A 15,622-nucleotide genomic window follows, 5' to 3' on the forward strand; every position below is an offset into this window, starting at 1 on the left:
CTCTTATGAGTATTTCCTTTAATAAAATCATTGTATGTTTATCCATATCTTGGCATCCAGTTCTCAGAGGACGTAGACTTAACACACCTTTCTTTCCCATTCCTTCCTTTCCATTTATTCCTGAACAATTCAGTCCTAAAGCCATTAGGTAAGAATCCGTGATGTCAGAGGTAGGGGACTAATGATCCACAGCAAGGTGTCATAGGCCAAGCATAACGAAGAAGATGTCTATAGGAGGAGCGGTGGCCCAGTGTGGGGAGTCAGAATGCAAACAGAGCAAGGAAGGCAACCTCACAGAGGGGTAGCCTGCTGTGGAGTATCACAGTCAAATCAGAGTAAAGAAGGCATCCCTGCATTAAAATAGCCTTGCAGAGGAGTAAGACCAAGCTGAGCAAGAAAAACATCCTTGCTAAAGGGCAGTCTGGTGAGGTGTGTCAGCCCAAGCAGGATGAGGAAGGTGTACACATGGAAAATAAGCCTGACATGGGTATTCAGAGCCTCAGCAAGGTGAGAAAAGCATCTCTTCAGAGAGATGGCCTGGCACAGGATGTCACAGCTTGAGTAAGATGAGGAAGGCATCCATGTGAGTGAAAGAGGACTATGTTTGACTCAGAATTGGGACTCAGAATGGGAACAGGGAGAAGACAGTATCTGCGAGGGGGAAGGATGTGGCTGTATAAATGGGATATTGCTTATTAATCAAGTAAGTAAGTATATTAAGTATAATTAAAGCCAGGTTTCTCACTGTCAGAGAAGGATATTGCAAATGCAGAAATGGAGAAAATTAGAATGAAAACTGTTCATTCTAATGGTTTTGGATTGGAATTGGAAGTATTGGTATTAGCTCATGGTTTTCAATATACGTTGATAGACATAGAAATAAATATAGATGTAAATATGTTTGCATCATTATCTATCTATCAGCAGTCATCTATCTATTATCTATTCCCTTGTTCTGTATACTAAAAGTAGCCACACATTTATATTAATGAGTTCACTTAACACCTAGATTTTGGCCTCTAAATACCAATCTCCAAAAAGAATGAGGGTTCCTTGGAGAAATGGCTGATTCCAGGATGGTGGCAGAAAAAATACTGGATGATTCTGGAACAACTTAGGCCAGAGATCCAGGAAGTACAAAAGAATGATGGGGACATGCTGAAAGGATGTCAGCTTTTAAGGGGATCTCACTGACTAAATGAAGGACATTTTGTGCATAAAATTAAATAATGATAATAATAGATTATAAATCATTCATTAAAACCAGAAACTATGTATCCTTATATAAATAAATAAGTGGAAAAAATTTTGATGGGAACAGAATACTTAAATGAGACAAATCAAATTTGTGTGCCATTTGATAGGATGCAATGATAAGTACCCAACATCCTGATATATCTGCTGGAGATGCATAACCTGAATCTAATTATGAGTAAAAATCAGATAAATCCACATTTAAAGACATAAAAAAAAACTCTTATAATTTTCAGAAGAGTCAAGGTCTTGAAATTCAAAGAAAGACTAAGGGACTGATCCTGGTTGAAGGAGACTAAAGTATCCTGGCATATAAATGCAACATGTGATTCTAAACTGGATCCTCTGCCATAAGGAACATTATTGAGACATTTGGAGGAACTTGAATAGGGTCCAGTAGTTCCCTGATTTTGATGGATGCATTGTGATTATAGGTGAATGTCCTTGTTTATAGGAAATACACACTAAATTATTGAAGGGTGGTGGTGCATCTGGTCAGTAACTTATTCTTTAATGTTCCAGAAATAAAAATGTTCTCTACTGTACTTATACTATTTTTCTAAGTATGTGATTGTTTCAAAATGGAAATATAGATTTCTTGTGCCCCATCCCTAGAAATTCTTATTTACTATCAGGGTCTGGCTTCAGAATTTGTCTTTTTAACTAGTTCTCTAGGAGATTTTGATGCACATCAAACCTGAGAGTTATTGCAATCAAGAAAATTGTCTTAGCAACGAGTTAGACAGAAGCAGCAAATGTGACTTGATTTCTTTGCTGTGATTGTATTAAATCATGATTGGATGCCATGCCTTAGGACTTTGCTGTATTTTAGAGAGAAAATATTCTTCCAGAATTCTTGTAGTAACAGGGATCACTCGATATTTGTCCAAAACTATTTTACATTGTAATAACACAATAAGGACCTAAGCAGATCTTTTTTTGTCTATGTGAATACTTCATTTATTGTTAGTTTTAAGAGTTATTTGTTATAAGAAATGGAGCAAAATGATTACCAGTTACTACCAGAGTGCCCTTTCATGACCACCTTAACCATTTACATTGTTTCTTCAACTAGATTGTAAGCTCTAGGCATGTATGAATGGGTTTCTTTTTCTCACCATTATATCCACTATTGCCTGGTACAGTACATGTCCCATGGTTGATGCTCAATTGTATGTTGAAGAAAATGAATGAATGCCATAGCTCCCTCAGGTTTTCTGCAGTAACTCTCTCTTTCTCAATGAAACATTGCCATCAGGATACTGATGTTTATTCATTCATTGGTTGGAATAATTTTATTCCATATAAAATGTTTAGCTTTTTAAATCATAAAGACAACCAAAACCATCAGATTAAAGTTGGAACTTAGGTAAGAACAATAGCTATTTTGGTTTGGTCTTATTCATGATTTTTTGTCTCACCAACATAATGTAGTTGGAATAAACTTTAATGTGTATAATATGTAAGTATATATACATATATTTTGACTTATATTCATTAAAAATATAAATATTTGCTCAATATCTGTTTAATGAAAAGTGATAAACAGTGCTCTTCTAGAGGTATGTTAACCATAGTGGGACCGCTGAAGTTCTTGGAGACCCCAAAAGAAGAAGTCAGCCCATCTACACCCAGAGAGCACCAATGAGATTATTTCGAGTTTGGTGAACTGGGAAGAGAGGCATTTAGCAAAGTTATAGCTGTGGACCCATGCATTACAGAATCCTGGGATGTAATGGAAGTTTGTGTTTCTCAGAAATCCTGAGGTCATTAAGCCTTGGTCACACACAACTAGATTGAAAAATCAATTCCTCAAGATTTGAAGTAATGCCATCAAACTTGCTTGACAATTTTTAAAATGACTGGACTATTTTGGGTGGGGTGTTATTGCTTAAGCTTTCAAACACTCAAAGAGTTAACTCTTATTATTTGCTTGCATTAAGGATACCTGAAGTAGGGATGTTTGAACACTAAGCAAAGGTTTTCTAAAAGAAATTTAAAAAGAAAACAACATTTGAATGCAGGTGACACCATTTATTGAAATGTGAATTTACAAATGAAGTTTGTAAAGCAAAAGACAAATTTGGATTCAGAAACAAATAGGTTCCTTTCACTACTGTGCCAAATATATATATTTTTTGCAAATTGATATGTTAGATAAAATTTTTTTATCATTTTTGCAATGCACCTTACACATCATTGTAATGTATTGGAAAATATATGCCTAATGAGGACAACATAGTGACATTTACCATCAACAAGTTTTATCAGACACAAAATATTAACAAGGTAATCTGGCAGGTATATGATAGGAAAAAATGGCATCAATTACAATCAGTATCACAATTTATTTGAAGAGAAACAATGAACACTTACAGCTTACATAACCTAGAGTATAAGTCTCAACATGGTACAAATACGAAATTGAAAAATTTAGGACAAACAGTATATTATTCAGGAGTTGAAATTTAGTTTTAAAGATACAAGAGAGGAATTAATTAATTCCTATTTCTATAGCATCAAACATTTCTAGTGTTCTAGTTTATAAGATTTCTAATCAAGTCTGTGTTTGAGAGAAGAGTTCACTTTCTAAAAATCTTTAATTTTGATGAGATTTTGTGTATAAATAAAACACTTGGAACACATAGAACCAACCACAATTTTCACTGGAGATTAACTGTCCTTTCTATTTTAATTCATAATTGATTAGGACACAAAAGTCAACATTTGGCATATCTATTCCCTGGCTTGCCACCTTAGCAAGACAAAGGTTAAGAACAACAAGTTTATATTATGAATGCAGATGAAGTTATATTGGAAGGAATTATTTGGGAGAAATTATTTTCTAGCAAAATATAAAATAATACTTTTAAGTTGGTTAAGAAAAAATACATTGCATTGTCAAAACTGTCAATGATTGAACATAAGTGCTAATAGTAGTGTATGTACATTTCTCTCCAGATCCCCTTGTCTCTCTGTCATTCACATGTGTGTGTGCACACACAAACCTACACATACATGCCCGCAGAAAAAGATCCAAAAATGAAAATGTTCACATTGACACTACTCTTGGACAAAAGGTCATGGAATAAGAGCAGCAGCTGCATCATCAGGTATAGAAATAATTTTGGTTTCGTCTGTTTTTGAAAATAGTCCTAATGAATGTTTGGTGCATTTTGCTACAGAAATAAGATTAATTTGGTAGTTTAGCTTTTAAATGGTCATAACGCTTTGTACTAGTCTTTATTAAAATTTTAAGTTAGTAAGGTATTAAAATACCTGTCGAGAGCTTCACAAGCTTAGGATAACCTCATAGACTGAGCAGCAGGAGTTCTGTAGTCCAGTGCTGTGATAGTTCAACCCCTGAATAAATAAATGCATCACATCAATCTACACCACACTTTATTTAAAGATACAATACAGTCCAAGATACACATATCACAAATACATTAAAATATCACCTTGAACGATACACTGTTTGAACATATCACAGTAGATACTTAATAAATGAGACAGCACGCAACAATGGCCAGCAATTAATAGCAATATACATTTTGAAAAATGTAATACAGCATCAATGTAAAATATTTCACAATACCAGTGTACTTTACTGTCTTCCTTTTCTCTGAAAATAAAACCAATTGAAATGCTTCATTTTCAAAAGGTGGAAAATTTTAATTCATAATGAATGCTAAAATCATAAGCATTGCATCAGTTCTCACTGATTTTCTTGGAGCTGAGCTGTTATTTTTTTCCCCAAGTTAAAACAGATTGTTCTCTAATCACTGGTAATAAATGTAGTGAAAGAGAAATATGGAGTTACTTACTTGAACATATTGGACATAGTCAAAACAAGCTGAACACTCAGTTTGAGAGCTTGATGGGTTTATAGGTTTGAGAAGGTGTAATGTGTAAAGGTGTTATTATCAAATTTTAACAATAATGGGTATTTCCAAATCAATTATGCTTTTTAGTTAGTTTTTCTTCTTCATAGACTTTTGAAACCCTCCAAGTACTTCACATGTATTAGCATTAACTCTTATTATACTGTACTGAAACGTTAGGTTTAAGGAATGAACTTTGAACATTATAATTCTGCAACTTTAAAATTATCAAATTTATGTGTATTTATTTTTAAATGACTAGATGCATTTCTGGAGGAATTATCAAAATTAGTTTATATCTTCAAGATTCTTGGGCTCTGCGGGACAAATTGGTAATATGATGTTTCTAACACTGTTTAGTATTATATTAGCTATAGTCTTGAATGTCACTGCATTTTTTAAAGTGAATTTTATTTTGAAGATGATCTTTTTTTTTTTTTTTTTTTTTTTTTTTAACATCTTTATTGGGGTATAATTGCTTTACAATGGTGTGTTAGTTTCTGCTTTATAACAAAGTGAATCAGTCATACATAAACATATGTTCCCATATGTCTTCCCTGTTGCGTCTCCCTCCCTCCCACCCTCCCCATCCCACCCCTCCAGGCTGTCACAAAGCACCGAGCCAATATCCCTGTGCCATGCGGCTGCTTCCCACTAGCTATCTACCTTACTGCGTTTGTTAGTGTGTATATGCCCATGACTCTCTCTCGCCCTGTCACAGCTCACCCTTCCCCTTCCCCATAACCTCAAGTCCGTTCTCTAAGAGGTCTGTGTCTTTATTCCTGCTTTACCCCTAGGTTCTTCATGACATTTTTTTCTTAAATTCCATATATATGTGTTAGCATACGGTATTTGTCTTTTTCTTTCTGACTTACTTCACTCTGTATGACAGACTCTAGGTCTATCCACCTCATTACAAATAGCTCAATTTCGTTTCTTTTTATGGCTGAGTAATATTCCATTGTATATATGTGCCACATCTTCTTTATCCATTCATCCGATGACGGGCACTTAGGTTGTTTCCATCTCCGGGCTATTGTAAATAGAGCTGCAATGAACATTTTGGTACATGACTCTTTTTGAATTTTGGTTTTCTCAGGGTATATGCCCAGTAGTGGGATTGCTGGGTCATATGGTAGTTCCATTTGTAGTTTTTTAAGGAACCTCCATACTGTTCTCCATAGTGGCTGAACCAATTCACATTCCCACCAGCAGTGCAAGAGTGTTCCCTTTTGTCCACACCCTCTCCAGCATTTATTGTTTCTAGATTTTTTGATGATGGCCATTCTGACTGGTGTGAGATGATATCTCATTGTAGTTTTGATTTGCATTTCTCTAATGATTAATGATGTTGAGCATTCTTTCATGTGTTTGTTGGCAGTCTGTATATCTTCTTTGGAGAAATGTCTATTTAGGTCTTCTGCCCATTTTTGGATTGGGTTGTTTGTTTTCCTGTTATTGAGCTGCATAAGCTGCTTGTAAATTTTGGAGATTAATCCTTTGTCGGTTGCTTCATTTGCAAATATTTTCTCCCATTCTGAGGGTTGTCTTTTGGTCTTGTTTACGGTTTCCTTTGCTGTGCAAAAGCTTTGAAGTTTCATTAGGTCCCATTTGTTTATTTTTGTTTTTATTTCCATTACTCTAGGAGGTGGGTCAGAAAGGATCTTGCTTTGATTTATGTCATAGAGTGTTCTGCCTATGTTTTCCTCTAAGAGTTTGATAGTTTCTGCCCTTACATTTAGGTCTTTAATCCATTTTGAGCTTATTTTTGTGTATGGTGTTAGGGAGTGATCTAATCTCATACTTTTACATGTACCTGTCCAGTTTTCCCAGCACCACTTATTGAAGAGGGTGTCCTTTCTCCATTGTACATTACTGCCACCTTTATCAAAGATAAGGTGTCCATATGTGCATGGGTTTATCTCTGGGCTTTCTATCCTGTTCCATTGATCTATCTTTCTGTTTTTGTGCCAGTACCATACCGTCTTGATGACTGTAGCTTTGTAGTATAGTCTGAAGTCAGGGAGCCTGATGCCTCCAGTTCCTTCTTTCGTTCTCAAGATTGCTTTGGCTATTCGGGGTCTTTTGTGTTTCCATACAAATTGTGAAAGTTTTTGTTCTAGTTCTGTGAAAAATGCCAGTGGTAGTTTGATAGGGATTGCATTGAATCTATAGATTGCTTTGGGTAGTAGAGTCATTTTCACAATGTTGATTCTTCCAATCCAAGAACATGGTATATCTCTCCATCTATTTATATCATCTTTAATTTCTTTCATCAGTGTCTTATAATTTTCTGCATACAGGTCTTTTGTCTCCTTAGGTAGGTTTATTCCTAGATATTTTATTCTTTTTGTTGCAATGGTAAATGGGAGTGTTTTCTTGATTTCACTTTCAGATTTTTCATCATTAGTATATAGGAATGCCAGAGATTTCTGTGCATTAATTTTGTATCCTGCCACTTTACCAAATTCATTGATTAGCTCTAGTAGTTTTCTGGTAGCATCTTTAGGGTTCTCTATGTATAGGATCATGTCATCTGCAAACAGTGACAGCTTTACTTCTTCTTTTCCAATTTGGATTCCTTTTATTTCCTTTTCTTCTCTGATTGCTGTGGCTAAAACTTCCAAAACAATGTTGAATAATAGTGGTGAGAGTGGGCAACCTTGTCTTGTTCCTGATCTTAGTGGAAATGCTTTCAGTTTTTCACCATTGAGGATGATGTTTGCTGTGGGCTTGTCATATATGGCCTTTATTATGTTGAGGAAAGTTCCCTCTATGCCTACTTTCTGCAGGGTTTTTATCATAAATGGGTGTTGAATTTTGTCAAAAGCTTTCTCTGCATCTATTGAGATGATCATATGGTTTTTCTCCTTCAATTTGTTAATATGGTTTATCACATTGATAGATTTGCGTATATTGAAGAATCCTTGCATTCCTGTAATAAACCCCACTTGATCATGGTGTATGATCCTTTTAATGTGCTGTTGGATTCTGTTTGCTAGTATTTTGTTGAGGATTTTTGCATCTATGTTCATCAGTGATATTGGCCTGTAGTTTTCTTTCTTTGTGACATCCTTGTCTGGTTTTGGTATCAAGGTGATGGTGGCCTCGTAGAAGGAGTTAGGGAGTGGTCCTCCCTCTGCTATATTTTGGAAGAGTTTGAGAAGGATAGGTGTTAGCTCTTCTCTAAATGTTTGATAGAATTCGCCTGTGAAGCCATCTGGTCCTGGGCTTTTCTTTGTTGGAAGATTTTTAATCACAGTTTCAATTTCAGTGCTTGTGATTGGTCTGTTCATATTTTCTATTTCTTCCTGATTCAGTCTTGGCAGGTTGTGCATTTCTAAGAATTTGTCCATTTCTTCCAGATTGTCCATTTTATTGGCATAGAGTTGCTTGTAGTAATCTCTCATGATCTCTTTTATCTCTGCAGTGTCAGTTGTTACCTCTCCTTTTTCATTTCTAATTCTATTGATTTGAGTCTTCTCCCTTTTTTTCTTGATGAGTCTGGCTAGTGGTTTATCTATTTTGTTTATCTTCTCAAAGAACCAGCTTTTAGTTTTATTGATCTTTGCTATTGTTTCCTTCATTTCTTTTTCATTTATTTCTGATCTGATTTTTATGATTTCTTTCCTTCTGCTAGCTTTGGGGTTTTTTTGTTCTTCTTTCTCTAATTGCTTGAGGTGCAAGGTTAGGTTGTTTATTCGAGATGTTTCCTGCTTCTTAAGGTGGGCTTGTATTGCTATAAACTTCCCCCTTAGAACTGCTTTTGCTGCATCCCACAGGTTTTGGGTCGTTGTGTCTCCATTGTCATTTGTTTCTAGGTATTTTTTGATTTCCTCTTTGATTTCTTCAGTGATCTCTTCATTATTAAGTAGTGTATTGTTTAGCCTCCATGTGTTTGTATTTTTTACAGATCTTTTCCTGTAATTGATATCTAGTCTCATGGCGTTGTGGTCAGAAAAGATACTTGATACAATTTCAATTTTCTTAAATTTACCAAGGCTTGATTTGTGACCTAAGATATGATCTATCCTGGAGAATGTTCCATGAGCACTTGAGAAAAATGTGTATTCTGTTGTTTTTGGATGGAGTGTCCTATAAATATCAATTAAGTCCATCTTGTTTAATGTATCATTTAAAGCTTGTGTTTCCTTATTTATTTTCATTTTGGATGATCTGTCCATGGGTGAAAGTGGGGTGTTTAAGTCCCCTACTATGAATGTGTTACTGTCGATTTCCCCTTTTATGGCTGTTAGTATTTGCCTTATGTATTGAGGTGCTCCTATGTTGGGTGCATAAATATTTACAATTGTTATATCTTCTTCTTGGATCGATCCCTTGATCATTATGTAGTGTCCTTCTTTGTCTCTTTTAATAGTCCTTATTTTAAAGTCTATTTTGTCTGATATGAGAATTGCTACTCCAGCTTTCTTTTGGCTTCCATTTGCATGGAATATCTTTTTCCATCCCCTTACTTTCAGTCTGTATGTGTCTCTAGGTCTGAAGTGGGTCTCTTGTACACAGCATATATAAGGGTTTTGTTTTTGTATCCATTCAGCTAATCTGTGTCTTTTGGTGGGAGCATTTAGTCCATTTACATTTAAGGTAATTATCGATATGTTTGTTCCTATTCCCATTTTCTAAATTGTTTTGGGTTCGTTATTATAGGTCTTTTCCTTCTCTTGTGTTTCTTGCCTAGAGAAGATCCTTTAGCATTTGTTGTAAAGCTGGTTTGGTGGTGCTGAACTCTCTCAGCTTTTGCTTGTCTGTAAAGGCTTTAATTTCTCCATCAAATCTGAATGAGATCCTTGCTGGGTAGAGTAGTCTTGGCTGCATGTTTTTCTCCTTCATCACTTTCAGTATGTCCTGCCACTCCCTTCTGGCTTGTAGGGTTTCTGCTGAGAGATCAGCTGTTAACCTTATGGGGATTCCCTTATGTGTTATTTGTTGTTTTTCCCTTGCTGCTTTTAATATGCTTTCTTTGTATTTAATTTTTGACAGTTTGATTAATATGTGTCTTGGCGTATTTCTCCTTGTATTTATCTTGTATGGGACTCTCTGTGCTTCCTGGACTTGATTAACTATTTCCTTTCCCATATTAGGGAAGTTTTCAACTATAATCTCTTCAAATATCTTCTCAGTCCCTTTCTTTTTCTCTTCTTCTTCTGGAACCCCTATAATTCGAATGTTGGTGCGTTTAATGTTGTCCCAGAGGTCTCTGAGACTGTCCTCAGTTCTTTTCATTCTTTTTTCTTTATTCTGCTCTGCAGTAGTTATTTCCACTATTTTATCTTCCAGGTCACTTATCCGTTCTTCTGCCTCAGTTATTCTGCTATTGATCCCATCTAGAGTACTTTTAATTTCATTTATTGTGTTGTTCATCGTTGCTTGTTTCATCTTTAGTTCTTCTAGGTCCTTGTTAACTGATTCTTGCATTTTGTCCAATCTATTGTCCATTCTATCTCCAAGATTTCGGATCAACCTTACTATCATTATTCTGAATTCTCTTTCAGGTAGACTGCCTATTTCCTCTTCATTTGTTAGGTCTGGTGCATTTTTATCTTGCTCCTTTATCTGCTGTGTGTTTTTCTGTCTTCTCATTTTGCTTATCTTACTGTGTTTGGGGTCTCCTTTTTGCAGGCTGCAGGTTTGTGGTTCCTCCTGTTTTTGATGTCTGTCTCTAGTGGCTAAGGTTGGTTCAGTGGGTTGTGTAGGCTTCCTGGTGGAGGGGGCTAGTGCCTGTGTTGTGGTGGATGAGGCTAGATCTTGTCTCTCTAGTGGGCAGGTTCACGTCTGGTGGTGTGTTTGGGGGTGTCTGTGGCCTTATTATGATTTTAGGCAGCCTCTCTGCTAATGGGTGGGGTTGTGTTCCTGTTTTGCTAGTTGTTTGGCATAGGTTTTCCAGCACTGTGGCTTGCTGGTCGTTGAGTGAAGCTGGGTGCTGGTGTTAAGATGGAGGTCTCTGGGAGATTTTCGCCGTTTGATATTATGTGGAGCTGGGAGGTCTCTTGTTGATCAGTGTCCTGCAGTTGGCTGTCCTACCTCAGAGGCAGAGCCCTGCCTCCTGGCTGGAGCACCAAAAGCTTTTCATCCACAGGCTCAGGATAAAAGTGAGAAAAAGTAGAGGGAATTAGTAGAAGTATGAGGAAAGAAAGAAGGAAAGGAGGGTAGGAAGGAAGGAAGAAAGAAAGAAAGAAGCAAAGAAGGAAAGAAGGCAAGAAGGAAAGAAAGGAGGGAGGGAGGGAGGGAGGAAGGAAGGAAGGAGGGAAAGAAGGAAAAAAGACAGAAAGAAAGAAGATACAGTAAAAATAAAATACAGTATAATAAAGTATTGAATTACAAACTTCTTATTTAGAAGAAAAAAAAAAAAGGGACGGAAAGAACCTAGGACAAATGTTGGAAGCAAAGCTATACAGACAAAATCTTACACAGAAGCATACACATACACCCTCACTAAAAGAGGTAAATGGGGAAAAATCCTAAATCTTGCTGTCAGATACCACCTCCTCAATTTGGGATGATTCGTTGTCTAAAGGAGGGAAGGAAGGACGGAAAGAAAGAAAGAAAGAACGAAGGTAAAGTATAATAAGGTTATTAAAATTAATTATTAAGAAAAAAATTAAAAAAAAAACATGGACGGATAGAACCCTAGGACAAATGGTGGAAGCAAGACTATACAGACAAGATCTCACACAGAAGCATACACATACACATTCACAAAAAGAGGAAAGAGGAAAAAAAATCATAGATCTTGCTCCTAAAGTCCACTTCCTTAATTTGGGACGATTGGTTGTCTATTCAGGTATTCCACAGATGCAGGGTACATCAAGTTGATTGTGGAGCTTTAATCCGCTGTTTCTGAGGCTGCTGGGAGGGATTTCCCTTTCTCTTCTTTGTTCTCAGAGCTCCCAGGGCTAAGCTTTGGATTTGGCCCTGCCACTGCGTGTAGATCGCTGGAGGGCGTCTGTTTTTTGCTCAGACAGGATGGGGTTAAAAGAGCCGCTGATTGGGGGCTCTGGCGCACTCAGGCCGGCGGGGACGGAGGGGCACAGAGTGCGGGGCGGGCCTGCGGTGGCAAAGGCCGGCGTGACTTTGCACCAGCCTGAGGCGCGCTGTGCGCTCTCCCGGGGAAGTTGTCCCTGGATCCCGGGAACCCGGCAGTGGCGGGCTGCACAGGCTCCGCGGAAGAGGGGTGTGGAGAGTGACCTGTGCTCGCACACAGGCCCCTTGGTGGCGGCAGCAGCAGCCTTAACGTCTCCCGCCCGCCTCTGGGGTCCGCGCTTTTAGCCGCGGCTTGCGCCCGTCTCTGGAGTCCGCGCCCTCAGCCGCGGCTCGCGCCCGTCTCTGGATTCCGCGCTTTCAGCCGCGGCTCGCGCCCGTCTCTGGATTCCGCGCTTTCAGCCGCGGCTCGCGCCCGTCTCTGGGGTTCGCGCTTTTAGCCGCGGCTCGCGCCCGTCTCTGGAGTTCCTTTAAGCAGCGTTCTTAAACCCCTCTCCTCACGCCCCAGGAAACAAAGAGGGAAGGAAAAGTCTCCTGCCTCTTCTGCTGGTGCAGGCTTTTCCCCGGACTCCCTCCCGGCTAGCTGTGGCGCACTAACCCCTTCAGGCTATGTTCAAGCCGCCAACCCCAGTCCTCTCCCTGCGCTCCGGCCTCAGCTCTCAGCCCCGCCCGCCCCGGCGGGTGAGCAGACAAGCCTCTCGGGCTGGTGAGTGCCGGTCGGCACCGATCCTCTGTGCGGGAATCTCCCCGCTTTGCCCTCCGCACCCGTTGCTGTGCACTCCGCAGCTTCGAAGCTCCCCCCTCCGCCTCCCGCAGTCTCCGCCCGCGAAGGGGCTTCCTAGAGTGTGGAAACTTCTCCTCCTTCACAGCTCCCTCCCACTGGTGCAGGTGCCGTCCCTATTCTTTTGTCTCTGTTTTTTTCTTTTGCCCTACCCAGGTACGTGGGGAGTTTCTTGCCTTTTGGGAGGTCTGAGGTCTTCTGCCAGCCTTCAGTAGGTGTTCTGTAGGAGTTGTTCCACGTGTAGATGTATTTCTGGTGTATCTGTCGGGAGGAAGGTGATCTCCGCGTCTTACTCTTCCGCCATCTTCCGCCTTCTGAAGATGATCTTTTAATTTTATTATATGTATAAGAATAGAGAACTTGGTTTCTAGATGGATACTAATTGCATAAGATAATGAAATTTACTAGAGGTGAATCAGCTGTAAAAATAAACGTTCAAAATATTACTTTTTAATAGCAAAAATATGCTCTAGGTAAATTCACAAAGTGCATATTTTATCTTTTTTTCATTAACTTATCTTACAACTAAAATTAAGAAATTGGTGAAGTACAATATATCTGTTCATTTATCCAAAGATCCTAAAATGAGTACTTGTTTTAAGTGAAAGGTAGTTTATAATATATGAAAAAAGGAAAAAAAAAAACTTCAAGTCTTTTGAAAGTCATTTAAAAATAAAACAGACAAGGGCTTGAAATGTTGTTTATATGGTTTTATAATCTTTGAAAGTCTGATATAAACCAGTCTATTTTCCATATTAAGGATGTCTTTGGGGGTACATGGTATTCAGGTCCCTACATTTTGACAAAATCATTTTGACTTAGCTGCTTTGATATCGTGGATGTCATAATTTGGGATATCTTGACATAATCTGGAAAAAAATCCAACTTTGGGATTTTAATTTAATAAATCAATAAAGGTATGAAATAAATATCTTTAATTCATTCATGATGCTCATATTAGTCTTTATTCTGTCCTTATCTCTGAAGGTCAAGATTGAGGAAGAGTTTAAGATTAGTGTTAGGGTGGAATCGAAGGGTCTATGATAGGGTGATGCTTGGGATGGGTGAGGTCAAAGGTGGAGTTAGGGTTGGGATGAGGCTCAGGAATAGGCTAAGGGAAAGAATGATGATAGGAAATGGGGTGCAGTACATAATAGAGTAGAGATCAGGGACAGGGTGTGAACTTGGAATGGTATGGGAGGAGAAAAATAAGTGGGGAAAGAGATGGGGAAAAATATCCAGAATGAGGTAGGGTTGGGTAAGGACAAGGGAGAAATGAAGTGGGAATGAGGTGTGGAAGGTATGGAGAAGAGGTCAAGCATAAGGTAAAGAGAGGGGTGGGACAAGGTGAAGGATGGATTGGAATAAGGTTTGGGATGAAGAACATGTACAAGGAGTGAAAATTTGGGAATCAGGGAATAGTATAACATTTAGAGATATAAATGATAAAATTGAATTATTTTAAGACTTATTTGTTCATATTAATAAGAAAATAACTTTCAAAAGAGCAAAAAAAGCAAACAAAATTACCTTCAAAATAATATTTTTAAGAAGATATCATTTACCTTAAAAGCTACAATTTTATTCTAATTTTTATTTTTCTCTTCTTTCTTCCTTTCACTTTCCACTCGATTGTCACTCACGTCAGTGAGTATCTCTAGTCTTGAGATATGTAAAAGGCACATGTACTTTACACCCTATGACCTATTAAAAGCACTTTGCTATATTTTGAATTTTCACTTCTAAAGCACACTTAAAATATAATCATTAGATGGAAAATGTCACATGCAATTAATTAAACTTTCTTCCTAGTTAATGGATTTTAGAATAAATAATGCATACTGCCTATATTTACTTCATCTTTAAATAGAGATATCATTGTACATTAATTTACTATTATATTAATCATCAAAAACAATTACCCTTGTTTGGTTTTTCTTTTGGTTAAATTTTTTTCTATAGTTGTATGTTTTAATATTATAATTGCTCTTGATACTGTGGTTTTCTGAAATAAATTTTCACTCCATGTATAAATCCTCAATTCTCTATTTTACTATTTAATTATGGACATAATTTGGCCTCAATTTAGAATTCAAGATCATTTTTCATTGTTAGTCAAAATTCAGTTTTCTTAGGTTGTTCTTAATATAAAAGTTATTTTATTTATAAGCTCATTTTTTTTCACCAGGTGGTCACAGTGACTTGTTAGTTGGACAGTAGTAATTGTCTTATATACTATGTCTCACTTCTGGTAAATTTCAACTTTAAATAACAGAAGAAGCTCAAATCAATATAAAAATGAATAATTTTATTTTATATGATTTTTAAACTTATTGTTACTATCCCATACAAAGGAGATTAAGGGTATTAAAACTTCTAATAATAGATCGATTCAAAGATTTATGAAAAAAGATATTTTATAAACTGTTGAAGTCCCTATGGTCCAAGGTACCAATTATGCTTATGGATGAATGATTTCTCTACTCAGAATCCTTCAAAAATATTGTGAATTCAATTAAATGCCTTGCAAATATTTTTGTAACACCATGCTGGTTAAAATGAAGGTGGCAGTTATGTGATTTGAATACCATACTTTTGTTGGTTCTTAGAGGGGTGTTTTTGTGAAAATTTTCCCTTTGCTCCATTTTAGTAACTGTTGAAAACATGCTTTCATTTGGTTAATTTTTAAAAACTTAAGCAGAGA

Source organism: Globicephala melas, chromosome X, assembly GCF_963455315.2.
Source record: "Globicephala melas chromosome X, mGloMel1.2, whole genome shotgun sequence".
NCBI classification, from domain to species: Eukaryota; Metazoa; Chordata; class Mammalia; order Artiodactyla; family Delphinidae; genus Globicephala; species Globicephala melas.